Source organism: Saimiri boliviensis, chromosome 9 (genome assembly GCF_048565385.1).
Source record: "Saimiri boliviensis isolate mSaiBol1 chromosome 9, mSaiBol1.pri, whole genome shotgun sequence".
In the NCBI taxonomy this organism is placed as follows: Eukaryota; Metazoa; Chordata; class Mammalia; order Primates; family Cebidae; genus Saimiri; species Saimiri boliviensis.
Genome location: NC_133457.1, coordinates 72,346,019 through 72,363,527, shown reverse-complemented (window position 1 = coordinate 72,363,527; position 17,509 = coordinate 72,346,019). Strand labels below are relative to the sequence as shown.

The window sequence follows — 17,509 nt, the reverse complement described above, 5'->3', positions numbered from 1 at the left end:
CACATTTTAGTGATATGGTATAAACAAACCACTGCAAATTGTATAAAAATGTATATTAATGTTGTAAGCCTTCACATTCACTCACCGCTCACTCACTGACACCCAGGGCAATCTCGAGTCCTGCAAGCTCCAATCATGGTAAGTGCCCTATATTGTACTGTTTTTTATCTTTTTTATTGTTTTTTTTTTTTTTTTTTTTTTTTGAAACAGAGTCTCGCTATGTCGCCCAGGCTGGAGTGCAGTGGCGCGATCTCAGCTCACTGCAACCTCTGCCTCCTGAGTTCAAGTGATTTTCCTGCCTCAGTCTCCCAAGTTGCTGGAACTACAGGCACACTCTTTCACACCTGGCTAATTTGTATCTTCAGTAGACATGGGGTTTCACAGTGTTAGCCAGGATGGTCTCGATCTCCTGACTTCATGATCTGCCCGCCTCAGCCTCCCAAAGCGCTGGGATTACAGGCATGAACCACCACACTCGGCCCTTTTTATTGTATTTTCACTGTACCTTTTCTATGTGTAGATACACAAATACTTAACATTATGTCACAACTGCCTACAGGACTCAGTACAGTATCATGCTGTGTAGGTTTGCAGCCTGGGAGCAACAGGCCTTACCACATAGCCTGGGCATGTAATAGGCCGTACCGCCCACGTTTGAAAAAATACACTCTGATGTTCACTTGACAATGCACTTGCCTAACAACGCATTCCTCAGAAGGTGCACCTGTTACTGAGTGACATTAATACATGGCATGAGAGCTTTAAACATGTTGCTTCAAGACCAGGCACGGTGGCTCACACCTGGAATCCCAGCATTTTGGGACTTGCCTAACAACACGTTCCTCAGAAGATGTACCTCTTATTAAGTGGCATTACTATATGGCATGGCAGCTTTAAATATGTTGCTTCAAAGCCAGGTGCAGTGGCTCACACTTGGAATCCCAGCATTTTGGGAAGCTGGGGTGGGCAGATCACCTGAGGTCAGGAGTTCCAGATCAGCCTGCCCAACATGGTGAAACCTTGTCTCTACTAAAAATACAAAAATTAGCGAGTGTGGGGGTGAGTGAGTGTAATCCCAGCTACTTGGGAGGCTGAGGCAGGAGAATCGCTTGCACTTGGGAGGTGAAGATTGCAGTGAGCCAAGATTGTGCCACTACACTCCAGCCTGGGCTACAGAGTGAGACTCTGTCTCAAAAAAATTTTTTTAAATAAAGATGTTACTTCACTGGCTTCTTACTTGCTTTTCTTTTCTGATAAGAAATCTTCTGTTGGTCGTATCTTTGTTCTTGTGTGCACAATATGTCTTTTTCCTCTGGTTGAAGGCTTTTTTTCTTTTTCTTTTTTTTTTTTTTTGAGACAGAGTTTCACTCTTGTTACCCAGGCTGGAGTGCAATGGCGCGATCTCGGCTCATCGCAACCTCCGCCTCCCGGGTTCAGGCAATTCTCCTGCCTCAGCCTCCTGAGTAGCTGGGATTACAGGCACGCGCCACCATGCCCAGCTAATTTTTTGTATTTTTAGTAGAGACGGGGTTTCACCAAGTTGACCAGGATGGTCTCGATCTCTCGACCTCGTGATCCACCCGCCTCGGCCTCCCAAAGTGCTGGGATTACAGGCTTGAGCCACCGCGCCCGGCCGAAGGCTTTTTTTTCTTTATCGCTGGTTTTGAGCAATTTGATTGAGTGCCTTGGTGTAGTGCTTCATGTTTCCTATGCAGATTAATTCAACTTCCTGGCAGTGCATTGACAGTTCTCAGCAAGCTTGTAAAGTTTCTGGCCACTATTTTTTCAAGTAATTTTTCTGCCCCTTCCCCACTTCGTTGTGGACATTATCAATGTAATAGGCTGCCTGAAGTTGTTCTATAACATAGCAATGCTTTTTTTAATTTTTTTGAGACAGGGTCTCATTCTGTTGCCCAAACCAGAGTTCAGTGGTTTGATCATGGTTCATGCAGCCTTGACCTCCTAAGCTCAAGCAATCCTCCCACCTTAGCCTCCCAAGTAGTTGGAATCACAGGTGTGCACACTACACCTGGCTAATTGTTTTTTTTTTTTTTTTTTTCTTTTTTCTTTTTCTAGTCAAGTGAAGCAGTAGGAGAGGAGAAGGAACAAAGAAATCTGTAACTTTTTTTTTTTTTTTTGAGATGGAGTTTTGCTCTTGTTACCCAGGATGGAATGCAATGGCACGATCTCGGATCACCGCAACCTCCGCCTCCTGGGTTCAGGCAATTGTCCTGCCTCAGCCTCCTGAGTAGCTGGGATTACAGGCACGCGCCACCATGCCCAGCTAATTTTTTGTATTTTTAGTAGAGACGGGGTTTCACCATGTTGACCAGGATGGTCTTGATCTCTTGACCTCGTGATCCACCCGCCTTGGCCTCCCAAAGTGCCGGGATTACAGGCTTGAGCCACCGTGCCCGGCTTTTTTTTTTTTTTTTTTTTTTTAAATAGACAAGGTCTCCCTTTGTTGCCCAGGCTGGTCTCAGATTCCTGGGGTCAAGCGATCCTCCTTTTTTTATCCTCCCAAAGTGCCAGGATTACAGATGTAGTGGGATTACAGGCATGGTAGAAGTACAGGTGTGTGCCACCGTACCTGGCCTCGTAATGATGCTTTTGAAAATGTGTTTGGTTCTCTTTTCCCCATGTTGCACGTTGAATAGTTGACTCCTTTCTTCGTCTTCTTCTCTTTTTTTTTAGGTGGAGTTTCACTCTTGTTGCCCAGGCTTGAGTGCAATGGTACGATCTTGGCTCACTACAACCTCCACCTCCTGGGTTCAAGTGATTCTCCTGCCTCAGTCTCCCGAATAGCTGGGATTACAGGAATGGGCCACCATGCCTGGCTAAGTTTGTATTTTTAGTAGAGACAGGGTTTCTCCACGTCGAGTTCGACCTCAGGTGATCTGCCCACCTCGGCCTCCCAAAGTGCTGGGATTACAGGTGTGAGCCACAGCGCCCAGCCGACTCCTTTCTTTAGCAGTGTTTAATCTGCCCTTCAGTGTAACCTTCACCTCACACATTGTGGTTTTCATCTTTAGAAGTTCCATTTGGGTAATCTTCAGATTTTCCTTGACTGCACTTAACTTCTGGAACACATGGGATACAATTTCAGTGTTTTAATATCCTTCTATGCAAATACTAATGTGCCTATCAGTACTCGGTTGGTTTTCATTGATTACTCTCTTCATTATATACATGTCATATTTTTCTGCCTCTCTGCATGCCTGTGCTATGGGCTATGTCCCCTCAAAATTCACATGTTGAAGTCTTAACCCCTAGCACCTCAGAATATGACTGTATTATTTAGAGAGAGGGTCTTAAGGAGGTAATTATGCTAAAATGAGGTCATTAGGGTAGACCATAATCCACTATGACTAATTTTTATAAGAAGAAATGCAGAAAGAGCCACACACAGAGGGAAGACCATATGAAGACACACGGAAATGGTGGTCATCTACAGGCCAAGCAGAGGGGCCTCATGAGAAACCAGCCCTGCTGACACCTCCATCTTGGACTTCTGGCATCTGGAATCGAGAGAAAATAAACTTCCGTCACATAAGTCACCTGGTCTGTGTTACCTTGTTATGGCAGCCCTCACAAACCCATACATTTGATATTTTCCACTACTGAAGCATGCTGTTAACCGTTCTACCCAGTAAATTATGGTCTTGCTCTAAGTAGCAGGGACTATTTCTTCTCATCTTTTCAGGCAGTTCCTTCCCCAGCCACAGAGAGTTTCTTCACACATGTGTGCTGATCAAGGATACCCTCTGCAGACCTCAGGGTCTCTCTCTGTGTTGTTCTCGTCTCTCTGGTACTCTGTCCTATAAACTCTAGCCACATCGGTCTCTCCAAATTCTCAGTTCCACACCCACAACACTGGGAGTCCATGAGGCTCCCTTCCCTGTGTGGAGGCAAGGAAGCTCTCTCAAGGAAGTCACCTAGGGTACTGCAGGGCTCACTTCCTTTGTCTGTCACCACTCAGTTTACTGTCCTTTGTTGCCTGGTGCCCAGTGTTTTAAAAATAGTTTCATGTATGTTGTCTGTTCTTCTTGTGGCTGCTGTTTTGATTATTTCCTTGACCAGAAGTGGAAGTTCCACGTTTCTTTTAAATTATGTCTAAAATTAGTTTTCACTAATTCCTCCATTACTATAACCATCAACATTGTTGAGGAAAAGTGTTTTATCATTTAATTCCATGGTACTCTCTTAGAAGGAACAAGAGAGTAATGCCAAGACTCATTCCCCAAGACTAATAGATTTAAATTATTCTAAGCTTTTAGGTGTAAATCTTTTTTTTTTTTTTTTTTTTTTGAGACGGAGTTTCGCTCTTTTTACCCAGGCTGGAGTGCAATGGCGCGATCTCGGCTCACCACAACCTCCGCCTCCTGGGTTCAGGCAATTCTCCTGCCTCAGCCTCCTGAGTAGCTGGAATTACAGGCACATGCCACCATGCCCGGCTAATTTTTTGTATTTTTAGTAGAGACAGGGTTTCACCATGTTGACCAGGATGGTCTCGATCTCTCGACCTTGTGATCCACCCGCCTCGGCCTCCCAAAGTGCTGGGATTACAGGCTTGAGCCACCGCGCCCGGCTAGGTGTAAATCTTAACAGCAATTTCCAAAATCCTACTCAAAAGCAATTCATTGTTGGCCAGGTGTGGTGGGTCATGTCTGTAATCCCAGCACTTGGGGAGGCCAAGGCAGGCGGATTGCCTGAGGTCAGGAGTTCGAGACCAGCCTGACCAACATGGTGAAACCCCATCTCTACTAAAAATAGAAAAATTAGCCGGGCGTGGTGCCATGCGCCTGTAATCCCAGCTACTCGGGACGCTGAGGAAGGAAAATCACTTGAACCCAGTAGCTGGGGGTTCCAGTGAGCCGAGAGTGCGCCATTGCATTCCAGCCTGGGCAGCAGAGCAAGACCCCATCTCAAAAAAAAAAAAAAAAAAAAAAAGCAGTCGCTGGGTGCGGTGGCTCATGCCTATAATCCTAGCACTTTGGGAGGCCGAGGTGGGTGGATCAACTGAGGTCAGGCGTTCAAGACCAGCCTGGCCATGATGGTGAAACCCTATCTTAAAAACACACACACACACACACACACACACACACACACACACACACACACAAGAGCAGTCCATAAATGTCTCTGTTCTCAAGGAAGAAAACAAAAAATCCTGAGGATTCAATGGGCAGAGCTGAACAACTGCGCATCTTACTGTGAGAAGGCCTTATTTTCCTGGCAGAAACAAAAATATTTTACCACTGTGGTACAGCATGTTTTCAAGTGCTTTACACACAACCACATTACCTTATTTTTCTTTATACTTAACCACACCTTGAAATTTTGTTGTATATTTATGTGCTATCTTTTTTGCTCTGTTTCTCCTTCAGGAGAATGGAAGTTGTACAAGGACTGGGATTTGTTCTACTCTTGTGCAATTTTTTTTTTTTTTTTTTTGAGACAGAGTCTCACTCCGTCACCAGGTGCCAGGCTGGAGTGCAGTGGCGAGATCTTGGCTCACTGCACCCTCTGCCTCCCAGGTTCAAGCAATTCTCCTGCCTCAGACTCCCGAGTAGCTGGGACTACAGGTGTGAACCACCACGCCCAGCTAATTTTTTTGTATTTTTAGTAGAGACAGGGTTTCACCATGTTGACCAGGATGGTCTCGATCTCTTGACCTCGTGATCCACCCACCTCGGCCTCCCAAACTGCTGGGATTACAGGTGTCAGCCTCTGCGCCCGGCCGCTTGTGCAATATTTTATCCACTCTAGCCTTCAGTGAAGGCAAGGTGAATGAAAAAGACGTACTTGCTAAACGAATGGAAGAACACACACACAATACTCTCAACACAGGCCACACTGTTCACAGCAATTATCTAGAGGGAGTTTCACTTTCTCTTTCAAATTTTTATTAAGAATTCTTTATTACTTTGGAATCAGAAAAAAAAAAAATCAAACTTTGAGAGAGGAACAGAGAGAGAGAGGGCCCCTCAAGAGACTGTTCTTCACCATGGCTATGACATCTCCCAGGTGACCTCACACCTGGAGATACCTCCCTGGGCCCTGCAGAATCTCCTTCAGTTTTTCCCTGAGGCCCTGGGGCTGCACTGGCAGGCTCCCAGCTGGCCTGTTCTGGTGTAACAGTCCCTTCCTTCTGGAACCCTAAGGCAGATATTCAATGTCCTAGAATGGCAGTCTTGTTTTTTTCCTTCCTATAGGTTCTTCCATGATGTGCCTTGTCAAGATGTCCTGTGACCTCAAACTGTGAGAATTTTTCTTGTATCTTTATCTTTAGATGGCTCCTTATCTTTAGATGCCTCCATTGGCCAGAGATACAATTCGCATTATATCCTGTCAAGCAAGAGGCTAAAAGAAGAAACCTAATCTTAGTCTGTTTTTTGTTTCTATAACTAAATAACTAAGACTTGGCAATTTACAAGGAAAGAAATTTATTTCGAGTTCTGGAGGCTGGGAAGTCCAAGGTCAAAGGGCCACATCTGATGAGGACCTTCTTGCTGGTAGGGACTCTGAAGAGTCCCAAGGTGGCACAGGGCATCACATGGTCACACTGCCTTTTATATCAGTGATAACTCTCGTGATAACTATCCCACACCTTCAATAAACCATTAATCTATGAATGGATTCATCCATTCATGAGTGCAATACCCTCATGACCCAATCACCTCCCAAAGGTCCCACCTCTTTTTTTTTTTTGGAGACGGAGTATGGCTCTGTCACCAAGCTGGAGTGCAGTGGCGTGATCTCGGCTCACTACAACCTCCACCTCCCAGGTTCAAGTGATTCTTCTGCTTCAGCCTCCTGAGTAACTGGGACTATAGGCATGCGCCACGATGCCCAGCTGATTTTTGTATTTTTATTAGAGACGGGTTTCACCGTGTTGGCCAGGATTGGTTCGATCTCCTGACCTAGTAATCTGCCCACCTTGGCCTCTGTAAGTGTTGGGATTATATGAGTGAGCCACCATGCTGGGCCAGGTCTCACCTCTTAACACTACTACATTGAGAACCAAGATTCCACCACATGAACTGTTAGGGGACACATTTAGACCATTAAAACATTGAGCCACAGCAGATACTCTGAAGATAAATCAGTATATTAAAATGTCAGCAAAACAAAGGAGTCTATAAGAAAGGATGAATGTAAAGGCAAACTATCTCCAGCCTCCCTGTACTTTCCCTTTGGCAAGGCATCCTCAAAGCATGAGGATGCAAGAGCTGATGGCTACAGCACTTAAAACCTGATAGACAACTAGCTCACTGAGGACAGGTACTATCTCCTAGCATCTTTACACCCCCAGGGCCTACCAGGACATCTGACAAACAACAGGAACACAGTAGCTGCTGAATAAAATGACCTATGGGTACTGGGCACTGACAGGGCTACTTACACGTGGGAGCAATGTGATCATCCAGGACCAGGAGTGGCAAAGGTCAAGGATGAAGGGGTAGGGCATATCTTATGTACACATTTTTAGGAGAAAAAAACAGTTGAAAGTTAAAAGCTGTATCTGGGTTTTGGCAATTTCAGAAAAAGAAAAGAAAAAGTCATTTCTATTCTAGTGACCTGATCTACCACATCAAAATGACCTGCATCCACCCGGAACATTCTTCCCTTCCCATTACAAATAGTTCAGTCAACAAACCCCAAGCTTTGTTTGGAGACCCCACCAGTCTGACAAGAACTGAAGATAATTTGAACTTTTTTTCTTTACCCTGAAGCTCAGGACTTTTTTCAGGCTTCAAGAACAAAACCCAAGTTTCAGCACTCTTGAGGTGTGTTTGTATTCCCTCGCTGACAGTCCATGTCCACCTTCACCTTTACAAACCCAAAAGTCCTGGCCTTCTCAGCCTCTCCCACACCAACACCCTTCTGCCCTTTGCTCTCATTATATCAGGACATTTTCTTACCTACTACACCCATCGCAAGTGAGTAAGGCAACTCAGCCCATAACTATCATCTCAAGATTAATTCCATTTAACAAGGAAAAAACTTAGCAATCTGTGTACCAGCAAGCCCCGAGGGCCAAGAGTTGTGCCTGGTCCCACCTGATCACTCTGTCATGACCCCAGTTCATGTGGACCTTTCTTTCACCTTTGACTCAAGCCCAGCCCTGAGCCCCTCAACACTGGGATGTGTGCAGGGACCCTGTGCAGGCTTCCCAGAGCAGGACAGCACTCAACCATGCAGAACACAGCAACTCCACAGATACACAGCAGGTCACAGCTGAAATTCCTTCCCATGGGAACTGTGTTTGTCATCCTTTTTTTTTTTTTTTTTTTTTTTGAGACGGAGTTTCGCTCTTGTTACCCAGGCTGGAGTGCAATGGCGCGATCTCGGCTCACCGCAACCTCCGCCTCCTGGGTTCAGGCAATTCTCCTGCCTCAGCCTCCTGAGTAGCTGGGATTACAGGCACACGCCACCATGCCCAGCTAGTTTTTTGTATTTATAGTAGAGACGGGGTTTCACCATGTTGACCAGGATGGTCTCGATCTCTTGACCTCGTGATCCACCCGCCTCGGCCTCCCAAAGTGCTGGGATTACAGGCTTGAGCCACTGCGCCCGGCCGTCATCCTTTTTTTATTTGTTTTTTTGTTTGTTTGTTTTGTTTTTGAGACGGAGTTTCACTCTTGTTACCCAGGCTGGAGTGCAATGGCGCGATCTCGGCTCACTGCGACCTCCGCCTCCTAGGTTCAGGCAATTCTCCTGCCTCAACCTCCTGAGTAGCTGGGATTACAGGCACGCGCCACCATGCCCAGCTAACGTTTTGTATTTTTAGTAGAGACGGGGTGGTTTCACCATGTTGACCAGGATGGTCTCGATCTCTTGACCTTGTGATCCACCCGCCTCGGCCTCCCAAAGTGCTGGGATTACACGCTTGAGCCACTGCACCCGGCTGTCATCCTTTTTTTAAAACATTACATGTCAGGAAGAACAGTCCCTGCTAAGTGGTATGATTGTTGATGTTACTGAGAATTTAGCAAGTGTGATGGAAGATTCTGGTTAAGTTGAGGAGAGAGTGCTCAGACTGCGAGAGACAGAGACCCAGGCCGGGTGCAGTGGCTCACACCTGTAATCCTAGCACTTTGGGAGGCCGAGGTGGGTGGATCACCTGAAGCCAGGAGTTCAAGACAAGCCTGGCCATCATGGTGAAACCCCAACTTTAAAAAAAAAAAAAAAGAGAGAGAGAGACCCAGTACCTCCTCTTCCCTCTGCCCTCCTAGCGGACAGCCTTGCTGCCTATTTCCTGAGGACAGCAGAAGCACTCAGAAAAGAACTTGCAGATCCCTTCACCCACAAATCGATCAACTTACTCACATCTTTCCCCACAGCCTCGGCCTTCCTTCCTGTCTGAAGGGAGCTCCTCTGCTCAGACTCGGAACACTGGGTTCCGCTCCTTCTCACAGGCCCAGAGACATCACCGCACCTACTCTGTCCCATGCCGCCCGTCTTCCCCTTTCTCCTGGATTATTCCCATGTACATTCCAGGATGCTCTAATACCACTGCTCAGAAAACTCACCCCTCCAGCCATCCCTTCCTATCTTTCCCCTTTACTGCACAATTCTCTGGAAAAGCTACCTACATTTCCTCTCTCCACTTCTTCCTTGAGCCCTCACCATCAGGCTTTTGCACCTACCACTGCAGTAAGCCACGCCTGTCAGTGCTGATCTCCACGTCACCAAATCCAATTGCAGACCATGCTTTCTTCCGCAACAGGCCTTCTTTACTTCTTTAGGTGGCTGCCTTGATACGTTTTCCCAGCAATCCTCCTAACTCATTGCCCAGGTCCTGACTTGCCTGCTGGGCTACCAGTCTGCTGCAGGGGTCTAGGTACCACCTGCCACAGCCATGGTCAGATACAGGCCTCAACCTCTCACCTGAACTCTATTCCCTATCCACCTGGATGTTTAACAGGCATCTCAATATGTCCAGAACCAAACACATTACTTCCTCTGCCCCAAAGCACTTCTCTTTCCACATCTGTCTCCATCTCAGTATCTGGCAAATCCATTTTTCCCGTTACTCAGAAAGTAGTTTGTGAATCTAGAATCACATGCTTCTCATCTCCACAGCTGTTATCCTGGCCTGAGCCCCTGTCGTCTCTTGTCTGGATGACCTCAACAGCCCCTAGCTGGTCTCCCTGCTCGCCCACCCGAGTCTGTGCTTGTCACAGATTCAGAGTAACATGATGACACACACATCAATGCCATTCCTCTCTTCTAAAGCAGCCAGTGGCATCTGTTCACATGTCCCCTTGTCAGACACACAGCCACAGGGCCTCATCTGCGGCTATTCCCTCACTGGCACCATTTTCCTCCTTAGTGCCCTGAGCACTTCACATCATGTGTTTCTTCATGTGTTATCTGCCTCCCCTATCAGAATGTAAAGGCCAGGAGAACTGCTATGGCCTCAGCATTCATAGGTGTTACTGGACATAACAGGTACTCAAACTGTTAAATGAGTGGCTGCAAAAGTTTTGAATAGCCAAATAGCATTGCACAAATGCTCTAACACCAAGAGACACATTAACTAATCAGGATGGACCCTACAGGCATGACTGGCTGAGAAGCCAGACTCTGAGGCAGAAAAGGGTAGAAGTAAATCCTTCTTGACATGAGCTAACAGATCTTTCTCAGTACCTCAACTCACTTTATTTTTTTGAGATAGAGTCTCGCTGTCACCCAGGCTGGAGTGCAGTGGCACGATCTTGGCTCACTGCAGCCTCCAATTCCTGGGTTCAAGCAATTCTCCTGCCTCAGCCTCCACATAACTGGGCCTCATCACAATCCCTACAGGGAAGACACTCTAATCCCCACATCACAGATGAAGAAACAAACTCAGAGTGTTACGCAACTCACCGAAGGCACAGAATCTGAAAACTCACCCCAGTCTCTACGCAGGCTATCCTCTGCAGCAGCAATCATAATACGAAGGGGCCCAGGACTAAATGACAAGTCTTTCTGGCAATGGGACACCTTGGTTCTGGCATCCTGGCTCTTGGCCCCTGTTCCCTGATTGACACTCTAGATGCTGGCCCTCAGTGTAGCACAAGGCAGATGGCTTACCCACTCTCAGGCTATAAGGGCCCCTGCCAAAGCACAAGCACACTGAGCCCAAAGTCCTGTGGCATCATCTCTGGGTGAAGAGCGTCAACTTAATAATATGTCAGCTTTTGAGGTTATATTCCAATAAGCATTTTCCCTGCAGATTTCCCTCTATAAGGAAAAGTGTTCTAATGGAGGAAGAAAGGGAGAAAGGGGATGAAGAGGGAAAGTAGCAGCAGCAGCAGCAGCAGCAGCAGCAGCAGGAATCTGAAATGAGATCCTGTCTCCATCACTGTCAGCATAAACCTGACCAAGGTGACCCATCTTCCATTCGTATTTCCAAGGCTACCTCCATGAAAGTGCCTCAGGTGCTTTCAGCCTGACCAAAGATACCCCTCCCTCACAGTTCAGGCCTGTCTGCCAAAGTCACCATAGAAGGTGGACACTCCCTTGGGAAGGATGCTATGGCTGAAAGGAACTAGGAACCAAGCAGATATTCAGGATGCAGAGTCCTAATAAAGCAGGAATAAAGCAGGAGGTGCTGGCAAAGCAGCAAGTTCCAGTGTGGCTGGTCCCTGGCTAGAGTGCAGCCATGAAAAGGTACAGAGTTAGGAAGAGGAGACACAGCTGGGGGTGCCCAGCTGTAGCACCATAAACAAAGCCAGCCACGTGCCTTGTCACAGTCCTGGCACAGACTACTGGGGGTGGAGCAGAAGGAGAAAGGAGATGGAGGAAGTGGGCTTTAACCACAAAAGCTAGCTCAGAACTCACTCCCATCTTCCTAATCTGTAAAGAAAAGATGAAGAGATACTAGGCAAGGACACTTAAAGGATGAGGTTGATTTGAACTTTGGGAAGGCACACACTGAAGAAGACAGATGGTTAACCTCAGCCACCCACCCTTCTGGGTTATGGGGAAGCCATCAGCAGCCTTGGATAAAGTGTCTTCTTTGGTTCAATGAAGAACCAGGTATGATAACTGTGTTCTTTCGCGTTTACATGTGAGGGAGAACTGGCTATGAAACCTCCCATGCAGTCCACTGATCTCTGTTAATCCAGCAGATCTGGCCTGTGGGTTGGGCACAGAAGAATAAAGATCAGATGACACACAGACCATGTACATCTCATGATTGCCTTCTCAGGGTCCAAATTAGACAAGTGATGCCTTCAATGCAGATTCCCAAGAATCCCAGGGCTAATGAAAGGCCCACAAAAATCCTTCATTTGCCCAGCATCTCCTCACACCAGACACTGTGCAATGAAAAACTAATATCTAGTTCCTTGTCTCAAGGAGTACAGAGTTGACCTATGCGTTAAATAAATATTTACCTTTAAAAGTTACATTTCAGCCCAGAATTTAAAAACAAAAAAACTGGGCTGGGCGCAGTGGCTCACGCCTGTAATCCCAGCACTTTGGGAGGCCAAGGCGGGTGGATCATGAAGTCAAGAGATGGAGACCATCCTGGTCAACATGGTGAAACCCCGTCTCTACAAAAAACACAAAAAATTAGCTGGGCATGGTGGCGCATGCCTGTAATCCCAGCTACTCAGGAGGCTGAGGCAGGAGAATTGCCTGAACCCAAAAGGTGGACGTTGCAGTGAGCTGAGATTGCGCCATTGCACTCCAGCCTGGGTAACGAGCGAAACTCCGTCTCAAAAAAAAAAAAAAAACTGGTTTGGGGTGTTTTTTGATCTCCAAAACTGTTCTCATCTGAATCACTTACCAATGTTAAAAAAGCTGGCAATACTACACACACACACACACACACATACACGCTAACAACAACAACAAAAAACACATAAACAAAAGGCCAGGTGCAGTGGCTCATGCCTGTAATCCCAGCACTTTGGGAGGCTGAGGCAGGTGGATCACTTGAGCTCTGGAGTTCAAGACCTGGGCAACATGGCAAAACCCCGTCACTCCAAAAATTAGCCAGGTGTGGTCGCAGGTGCCTGTAGTCCCAGCTATTCGTAAGGCTGAGGTGGGAAGACCATTTAACCCTGGGAGGCGGAGGCTGCAGTGAGCCATGACTGCACTATAGCATTCTAGTCTGGGTGTAGGGCCAAACCCTATCTCAAACAACAGCAAAACAAAACAAAACAAAACAAAAAAAACACCAGCCAGTTTTTTCCAGAAAGACTGGACTATCTGGCCACTCTGGGACCACATTCCTGCCAGGCAGCAACAGGACAGCATGTGGTAGCTACTGTGCCCTTTAGACAAAACCTATTCTCTAAACTTCTCTGCAGCCCTCAGCATCCCCCTAATTTCCCAGAACTAAAATGAGATAAATGTTTTCTTTTGGGGAACAGAAAAAGTGTGTGTGTGTGTGTGTGTGTGTGTGTGTGTATGTATTTCCCCACTTCAGTGTATGTTTAGATATTAGATATATTACTGACTAGCCTAAATCAAGAGGAAAAACCCTAATTACACAAAATAGGAACAAAACCAGAGAAATGGCCCCATCTACAGAGGAAAAAAGGTGAACTAAATTGATAATTTTCTATGAATACATAAACCACCAAAACTGAACCCAGAAGGACATAGAAAATCTAAAGAGGCCCATGATTTAGAAGATACTATAGCAGTTATTGAAGTGCTATATTCTGAAACAGCACTGGCTAGGGTAGTGGCTCATGCCTATAATCCCAATACTTTGGGAGACAGAGGCAGAAGGACTGGTTGAGAGGAGAAGTTCAAGACAAGTCTGGGCAACGTGGCAAGACCCTGTCTCTACCAAAAATTTAAATAAATAAATAGGCACCAGGCTGAGACAGTTTTCCAAGAGAATTCTACCAAATTTTAAACAAATAATTTTAAAATTATTCAAGCTGGCTAAAAGTTTTGTTGTTGTTGTTGTTGTTGTATTTTTTTGAGATGGAGTCTTGCTCTGTCGCCCAGGCTGGAGTGCAGTGGCATGATCTCAGCTCACTGAAACCTCCACCTCCTGTATCCCAGTTCAAGCAATTCTCCTGCCTCAGCCTCTCAAGTAGCTGGGATTACAGGCATATGCCACCATGCCCAGCTAAGTTTTGTATTTTTAGTAGACATGGAGTTTCACCATCTTGGCCAGGCTGGTCTTGAATTCCTGACCTCCTGATCTGCCCGCCTTGGCATCCCAAAGTGCTGGGATTACAGGTGTGAGCCACCGTACCTGGCCTTAGCTGGCCAGACGTTTAAAATAAAATGTTATATAAGAAACTTTGTATAAAGCTATAGAAAACACTGAAAGAACTTGATAAAAGGTAGCATAAGACAGAAAATTATAGCCTATTCTCACAAATAATGATGTAAAATTTCTAAATAAAATATTAATAAATAGGCCAGGTGCAGTGGCTCATACCTATAATCCCAGCACTTTGGGAGGCTGAGGTAGGTGATCACCTGAGGTTGGGAGTTTGAGACAAGCCTGACCAACATGATAAAACCCTGTCTCTACTAAAAACACAAAATTAGCCAGGCATTGTGGCATATGCCTGTATCCCACCTACTTGACAGGCTGGGGCAGGAGAATCACTTGAACCTAGGAGGCAGACGTTCTGGTGAGCCAAGATCATGTCACTGCACTCCAGCCTGGGCAACAAGAGCTAAACGTCATCTCAAAATAAAATAAAAATACTCCAGGCCGGGCAAGGTGGCTCACGGCTGTAATTCCAGCACTTTGGGAGGTCAAGGTGGATGGATCATGAGGTCAGGAGTTCAAGACCAGCCTAGCCAAGATAGTGAAACCCAGCCTCTACTAAAAATGCAAAAGTTAGCCAGGCATGGTGGTGGGTTCCTGTAATCCAAGCTACTGAGGAGGCTGAGGCAGAGAACTGCTTGAATCCAGGAGGTGGAGGTTGCAGTAAGCCAAGATCACACCACTGCACTCCAGCCTGGGTGACAGAGCAAGACTCAGACTTAAAAAAAAAAAAAAATCCAGCCAGGCATGGTGGCTCACGTCTGTAATCCAAGCACTTTGGAGGCAAAGGCGGGTGGATCACCTGAGGTCAGGAGTTCAAGACCAGCCTGACCAACATGGTGAAACCCCCATCTTAAAAAAATCCAATCCCTCATCATACAAAATTAAGAGAAGAAGAAAAGGGATGGATGACTCAAAATTGGCTAAACACTGAAATCCTGGTGATGGATACATGAAGGCTTATTAGATTCTCTTCTCTATTTTCATGTGTGTCCACAATAGTTTTAAAAATGTGGAAGTTCGGTGCAGTGGCTCATGCCTGTAATCCTAGCACTTTGGGAGGCTGAGGTGGGTGATCACCTGAGGTTGGGAGTTTGAGATCAGCCTGATCAACATGGAGAAATCCCATCTCTACTAAAAATACAAAATTAGCTGGGTGTGGTGGCACATGCCTGTAATCCCAGCTAGTCGGGAGGCTGAAGGCAGGAGAGTGACTTGAATGAGACTTGAGTGGAGATCCTGCCATTGCACTCCAGCAAAACTTTATCTCCAAAAAAAAAAAAAAAAACACAGGAGCAACAAGAGTGAAACTCTGTCTCCAAAAAACACAAAAATGTGCAGAAGGATTCAAAGGAGGATCATAAAAGATACAAATGAGCCTGACCAAACGAATAGAGCCCTAGACTTTTAGCCCAGCCTGGTGAGGTCATAAAAGACACAAATGATTGCAAAGGTACACAATAGGCTTATAAAAATACAGAAAAATGCCACCTAACAATGCGAATCAAAGCTACGAGTTGGATTTCATTTCATCAGTCAAAGGTCAAAACGTGGTAATATTCAGCATTGGTGAGTGCAGGTGGGCAACTCACACTGATGGTAGGAGTGCAAATCAGTTCGACTTCTTTGGAGGGTAATCTGGCTTCCGTCCTTTTTTTTCCGTTCAAAGTTACAAGTGCATACCCCTTGGCCCAGCAAATCCACTTCTAGGAATTTATTTTATGGATATCTGTTCATTCAACAAGTATTTTCTGCCACCTACTATGTGCCAGGTACTAGAGATGAAAGTGGAGAAAACTATGCTCCTATTCTCATGGCACTTCCATTCTGGTTGTAGGGGAGGCACAGGAGCAAAAATCACAATCTTAAGTAAGTGATAATAAGGTCGACAGGGGTTAGCTCGTCTGGGAAGGCCTCAGTGAGGTGACGGTGGCCGCTGAGCCTGAATCAGGGAGAGGAGGAAGCACAAGGATGTCTGAGAGGAGCAACTGGAAAGGAAGACAGCTGGCAGCTGGCAAATTTGGTCTTCCTTCCCTTGGTTTTGCGTTTTTCCCCCCAACAGCTTTTTGCGTATCCAAAGGATATGTACACCACTGGAATGTCTCTCTTTGTCCTGACATGAAAATAAAAATTAATCGGGTTATTTTAATACAGTACATTCTTCAAGGAAGGTGCCAGGCCGGCACTGTTTCCCCAAACGTTGTGTAAAACAATTTGATTTTTTCAAAGGAATAATTTTCCAATTTATCTAAGTGTTATGCCATGTCTGCTAATAAAAGTGTATTAAAGTTAAATCATGAGTTTTTAATGCAGATAAATATTTCCATAGCAAAGAAAACAAATTAGTTTCACAAAAGATATTGATCAGCTGCTACATAATTTTACACACAGACACAAAACTATCAGTCTCTGCCTTTTTGTCGAACCATAGAGAGGCGTTTATCGTTTAATTTCATACCCTTTTAAGCAATAAAAGTTGAAAATCTGATCTTCCTTAGGGGCGATTTGCAAAAATATTTTACACTGAAGTGGCCAGCGTCAACTAAGGGCATTCCAGATGGTCAAAAAAGAAATGACTGCTACACCGCCCAAGATCATCATATAGTAACTTCTTCAAACCACCACAAAATATCATAGCTTCAAAAACAGCCAGGAATGCCACGTACTACAAAGAGCCAGATAATTAGGAAACCAGCAGATGGAAGGAGAAATCTGTCTCTACGAAACACGTTCCTATCTCAGTTTTCACAGTGGCTTTATATAAACGCATTCATCTCCTACCCAAAAGAACACCAATAACCAAACGACTCAGGGCTGCAAGGTGATCCCCACGGAAGCAAACTTGTGCAGACAGATTTCAAACGCCAGGAACCACCAGCAGAGCGAACGACAGGTTCCCCTCCGACGGCTGCGATGCTCCATGTCCTTCCTTCCCCTAGCACCCCGCGGCCCACTGAGCCCTTCCCCAGAAGTCCCCCAGTTCTCAGTGGCGAACGCCCCCGACCCCGGTTACAAGGGAGAGCCGCCGAGCGCCCAGCGCGCCAGTAAGCCTCCGCGCACGCGGACCAGCCGGAGGGGCGAGCGTCTGGGCGCTCGGTTTGGGGCCGGATGCAGAGCAGGACGATGTCCGAGAGGGCCCCAGCGCTCTCAGGGTCTCGCGCCCGCCCCTCCGCCTCCCGCCACTGCGGTGCTCGGCATCCTGGGACCTCACAAGGACTCCCCACCCCCTATCCTGTTCTCCCACCAGTGGTCAAGACTTGGGGCGGC

The 17,509-nt window shown here is 46.3% G+C and overlaps 1 protein-coding gene across 2 annotated transcripts in view; it reads right to left on the bottom strand.

Annotated features, from left to right (window-relative positions):
• Nucleotides 1–17,509, bottom strand: part of ABHD12 (abhydrolase domain containing 12, lysophospholipase) — a 90,967-nt gene that overhangs the window by 72,815 nt on the left and 643 nt on the right. The window lies entirely within an intron of this gene.